This window comes from Diceros bicornis, chromosome 6 (assembly GCF_020826845.1).
Source record: "Diceros bicornis minor isolate mBicDic1 chromosome 6, mDicBic1.mat.cur, whole genome shotgun sequence".
Taxonomy (NCBI): Eukaryota; Metazoa; Chordata; class Mammalia; order Perissodactyla; family Rhinocerotidae; genus Diceros; species Diceros bicornis.
In genome coordinates, this window is record NC_080745.1 from 56,117,271 (window position 1) to 56,123,120 (window position 5,850).

At 48.2% G+C, this 5,850-nt stretch overlaps 1 pseudogene; it reads right to left on the minus strand.

Annotated features, from left to right (window-relative positions):
• Positions 1–350: 350 nt before the first annotated feature.
• LOC131407609 (serine/threonine-protein kinase MARK2-like) lies at positions 351–3,374 on the minus strand (annotated as a pseudogene).
• Positions 3,375–5,850: the final 2,476 nt, after the last annotated feature.

Sequence of the window (5,850 nt, forward strand, 5' to 3'; positions counted from 1 at the left end):
TGGTTCTCCCGGAGGCGACGCTCCCGCAGGCCGTGGAGGTGCGGGAGCCGCGTTTACGCGGACCCGGGGGGCCGCCCCGGAGTGTGCCCCCCGCCCCCCCGCCCCGCCCGAGTCCTCCTGGCCGCGCCGCCCGCGCAGCGGCGAGTCCTGCCCCAGCCGCGCTGGCGCTGCCCGCGGGGACGCCGCCGGCCCCGCGTCGTCGCCGGGCTCCGGGGAGCGGGGTCTGCGTCCTCCGCCTGAAGCGCGGGGAGCCGGCTTGGCCGCGGAAGCTGCTTCGTGCTTCATCCCCGCCTCCCTGCCCAGCGCGCGAGGGTGGAGTGTCCGCCCTCTGGCCTTGCCTTCAGGTTCATTCAGGTTCCTTCCGGCAAACCTCGGAAAAAGATTTCGTCTGTAGATCTGATCTTGAACTTCCCGGAGAAGCTACCAGCGGCCCCTGCCGGCTGTGGCCGTGGCCATGGGGAGGGGCTGGGGTCTCGCGTTAGCGCAAAATCTCTGGCTCTGGGCCGGGTCGGGGCTGCCCGGCGTGGGCGCGGTTCCCTCTGGCCGCCGGGCTCCCCCGCGGCTGCCGACGCTGTGGGCAGGGGGCCCCGCTGGCCTCGCTCCTCACAGGGACCCGCAGGGGCGCAGCCCAGAGGCCCACCTGCTTCCTGCTGCGGGCGGGCCGGGGAGACTGGGGCAGAAGCAGAAGCCGGGGGCCCCGGACCCGGCACGGTTAGGACGTCTGTGCCGCTCTGCCTGGAGGCCTGGCCGGCGCTGGATCCCTCCCAAAGTGGGGCATTCCTGCTCTGATTTGTGCTGGGGGAGAGCTCGCTGTGGGCAGGAGGGACAGGGGTGGTCTTCCGCCCCTGCGGTCCGGGTAGGGGCCTGGCAGGCGTGTTGGCTGTGCTGTGGCCCTCCGCCCTGTCCCCTGACCCTCCCCAGGCCCTGCGTCGCTCCTCTGAGTACTCTTAGTAGCATTAGAGGTGTGAATGGCAGGATGCTGAGGCTGTGCTGCTTGCAGCTGGCAGAGCCCCTGAGCTCCTCCTCCTGGTCTTGTCAGATCAGCTGCAGGCTGAGGCTTCAGGGTGGTGGGTGCCCTCTGCTCAGAGCTCCCACAACCCGGGAGCAGACATGTGGCCGTTACCTCGTATTCCTGGCCTATCAGTGAGTCCTGGATCTCTCTTTCCATGTGTAACCCACGGACACCATGAATTCAGTCTGCGGGGGGTCCTTGTAGTCAGGGGAGTGGCTCCACGTTGGGCTTTAGTTCCTCATATTCATGACCCACAATAATCCATGGATCCTTCTCAGTTTGCACTGAATTGCTTCACTTGCTGGGATTGAGAATGAGAAATTTCTCAAGCAGATTTTCACATTCCCTTGACATGTAGAAAGGAATGTGATATATTCTGCTCAGTACCCACTCCCGTAGCTCTTGATGGCAGGAAGTGTCCATCGGGCAGTGTATAGAGGACGACTTCGAGGCTCCATATATCCACTGGGTCATACTTTGACCCTGGAAGAGTTCCGGGGCCCCGTTGAGAGGCACTGCCACAGAAGGTATCCAGCTTGTTGTGAAGGGTGAATTTGTTGCTGAAGTGTGCAAGCTTGATGCTCATGGCAGCGTCCACAAGCAGGTTTTCTGCCTTTAAATCTCTACAGACAATACACTCTGGTGACAGTTTGCACAGCAGACACTATCTGCTGGCATTTGCCTTCAGCCTCTTGTCTTTCCTACTGCCATGAGCCACTAGGGACTCAGACAGCTCTCCTCCACTAGTGTCTTTCCTAACAAGGCAGAGAGTTTCCTCAGCCTCCGTCACTTCAAATATTGAACAATATTCGGGTGATCTAAGGCTTCATGATTCCTGCTGTGGGACAGTCTCTGGAGGCTGGAAATGTTGAGTCTCATTAATGACCTTCACGGCTCTCGCCTTCCCAGTCAGGATGTGCTGGGCCGCCTTCACCGTAGCCGAGTTGCCCTCGCCGATGGTCTCGAGGAGACGGTGTCAGTATGAGCCTCTCCTGGGCAGAGATGGCTGAGAGGCCAGCAGAGTGTTGGACGTCCTGCCGCGCTTAGAGTCAAGATGCCCTAATCTGGGAAAAGCTGATGAGACCCTTGTTCTAAATCACCTCAAAAGAAAATCAGTTCAAAGTTCGCCTGATGAACTGGTCTTTATAGTGGAATCAAAGCACAATGCCAGACAAAAATAAAAATAAACTGAACACTAACTAAATTTAAAAAGAACAAATTAAGTAAAAAGAATAAGAAAAACTGAGAAAAGTAGAAATAAAAGAGTCAAGAAAAAAGAAACAAGGACAAGAAAAAAAGAATGGAGGAAAAAGAGAAAAACTAATGACAGAAAACCCTCAATGCCAAGGAGGAAACGAACTGACTTTGGTCAAAGTCCCTTAGGTCACTGAAAAGCAGCTTCCTGAGCTAGAAGGACTGATAACCTAGGCCCAGCCAGGGACTTATTTGGTTCTTGGAATTCCAAAACCGTAGCTCTTTGTGAAGTTATAGGAAGAAACATAACTATCAACAAGTTTGGGGATAATCCACAGTGATTTTCTCACTTTCTGGGCTCAAGTGAGAACCTTTACTCTTTTAAAAAAATTGAGGATCCCAAAGAGCTTTTTGTTTATGGGGGTTACAGCAATCAATTATTAGAAGTTAAAACCTGTTGGATGCCTCAGTGCCTTTTCATTTCTAGTTTGAAAAGTTGTAATAATTTTTGGCTTTTAAAGAGCTCATAATGTCTACACTTTAAATATTCAGTCTCTTTTTCTTTAAACTCTGAACAATTGCTGTCAAAATGATGCCACAACTTAACAGGCATCAGGGTACTATACCAAAATGTTCTGTTGCTTAAGACACAATAAGGTACCTTATTAACATCTGTAGCGCTGAGGGGAAGATAGCTGTCATCATATTTTCATTTTTTGTTTACAGCTTTGCCCTAGTTCTTAGGAGTTGATTCCTCCCTTCCAGGAGCCAGAGAACTGGCTCTGTCAGTTTCAGTATCTTTAACTGTAGAGGTTGCAGCTGTGAGCTGAGAAAGCGTCTTCTACTCTTTTTTAAACCAACAGTCTGTGCTCTGTGTCCCTCTTATTCGGCATGCGATGGGGGGGTTGGGGTCTGGATGTTGGACATGTCAGCGGTATCTCAGAGAAGGGAACCAAGATGTCCCTACCTGATTTTTTTAAAACGTTTCCTTGAAGTGTAATATTGATACAGCCAAGTACACGAATCATCAGTGTGTGGCTTTGTGGCTGTTCACACATTGAGCTCATGGATTTAACCAGCAGCCAGATCAAGAAACAGGACATTCCCAGCTCCTTCAAATCTCCCAACCCCTCTTTCCACTTACTTCCTCCACAATGGTGACCACCATTCTGTCTTCTAACAGCACAGGTTAGTTTTGCTTGTTTTTGAATTTTACGTAAATGGAATCGCACAGTATTAAATTCTTTGTGTCTGCTTCCTTTGCTCACTATTTTTGTGAGACTCATCCATATGATTTACTTTGTTATTCTAAATGCTGTATAGTAACCTGTTGTTTACCCATTTTGCTGTTACTAGGCATTTGGGTAGTTCTCAGTTTTGGGATCTTGAGAATAGCGCTGCTCTGAACATTCTTGTTCCAGTCTTTGGTGAACATTTACATGGTTTTCTGTTGGATATATACCTAGAAATGGAATTAATTGCTTAAAAGATATGCATATTTTTGGTTTTAGTAGACACTGTTTGTCCCAGGTAACACATCCACCAATACTAATTCTTAGTATTGCCTGCCTTTTAATTTTAACCTTTCTGTGGGTGTGTAGTGGTGTAGCATTGTGGTTTTAATTTGCATTTCCCTGATGCCTAATGGAGTAGAACGTCTTTTCATAAGCTTATTAACCATTTCCCCTTCTGTGAAAAGTTTTGTTCAAGTCTTTTGCCCATTTTTTTCTATTGGGCTGCCTGCATTTTTCTTATTGGTTTGTGGGTATTCTTTATACAGTTTGGATATGAATGCTTTTTTGGCTATGGCCCTGCATGCATTGTTTTCTCCTCTCCACTCATCTCCATTAACTCCTGATGCCACCTCCTACTATTTTATCAATTGCTCATTCCTTTCCAGCAATTGGGCTTCTTCTTCCTTGAAAATGCCCTGCCAGGCACACTCCCACCTCAGTGCTCTGCACTAGCTCCTACTTCTGCCTGGAATGTTCTTCCCCAGAGATCCATATAGCCCCCTCTCCTACCTCCTTCAAGTATTTGCTTCCAGTATCACCTTCTTAGTGAGGCCTTCCCTGATCTACCTATTTGGTCTTGTATGGTGTGTTGGGACCAGTAACACCAACTTTGTTTTGAGAATTAGACAAAAATAAGTGTACGGTGCCTGGTAGCTAGTACACTCTCAATGTAACTGCTGTTTTTATTTTTCATTGTCACTGCTTTTATAAGACATATCTGTGAGGCATAAGCAGATGAAAGGGGTGTAGTAAAAAACTTGTCCTTGCCCAAAGAGAGGTCTGGTCTTTGTCCCTGGCTCCTAGGAGGTAACCTCTAAACCCTTGGAATTTCCTGAGGGATAGGAATGTCTTTTTTATTTACAGTGGGCCTCTTGGGTCACACTTGATAGTTTATGCTAATGAGGTGACTCCTGGTAGGCTGCTTGGGCCACGTGATAATCAGCCCTACTTCTAGGCTAGAGGAGAGAGCTGAGTGCTGACTTGAATCACATGGTCAATCAATCAATCATGCCTTCATATGAAGTGTATAAGCTCTAGACACTGAAGATTGGGTGAGCTTCCCTGGTTGGCCATGCTCCATGTGTATTGTCACACATCGGTGATGGGAGGGTAGTATGTCCTGTGAGCAATGGAAGCTTTGTGTTTGGAAACCTCCCAGACTCTTCCCTACGTGTCTCTTCATTTGGCTAATTTTCATTTGTGTCTTTTCTCTGTAATAAACTGTAACCGTGAGTACAATAGCTTTCAGTAAGTTCTCTGAGTCCTTTGAATGCATGATCAAGCCTGAGAGTAGTTTTGGAAACTCCCTGAACTTACACTTGGTGTCAGAAGTGAGGGCACTCTTGGAGACTGTGCCCACTAACTTTGTAGTTGGACTCAATTCTTGCAGGTGGTATCAGAAGTTTTGAGGAGACCTCACATTTGGGCTAACTGCAAATAGTTGGTCAGGAGAAGTGAGATTCAGTAGAATGACCATGAATCAGTGAAAGATGTGGTTTGGGAAAAGAAAGGATGAGAGGGCAAGGCTTGACAAACTTTTATTCCTGGACGGCCATGAAGTCACCTGTGATATGGAATTGCAGCTGTGTGGTAACCAGTTAGACTAAGTTTTACTTGAAGTAAAAGTTGCCAGTGGAATTTAGAAATGATGGATCCAACTCCCAGGGAGTTGGCTCACTGGATGCATAAGGAAATGCAAAGTAATAAGAATAAAGCAGAATACACAGTTCTTTGATTATAGTTATTTATAATAGCCAAAATAAAAGTAATGGAGAGTATGGGTGGATCCTGGTGACCAAGCTTGGATTTTGGCTGGTCTCAACTTGTGCCTCCAGCCTTGGGGCACTACCACTGGGTAAAGTTAAACTGAAAGTAAAAGAAAGTGTTGCAGTCCATCCTGATGCTGGGCCAAAATTGGATTCTGGGCAGTCTGTGTTACAACCTTTAGCCTCAGGGCCCCTACCAATGTGTAAAGTAAAAAGAAAAACAGAAGAAAGTTTGGGGTAGATCCTGACACTGGACAAAACTTGGATCCCAGCTTGTCTGTGTTAGAGCCTCTAGCCTCAGGGCTATGGCCACAAGGTCAAGTTAAAATGAAAGTAAGAGAAAGTGTTGGGGAATACTTCCTGA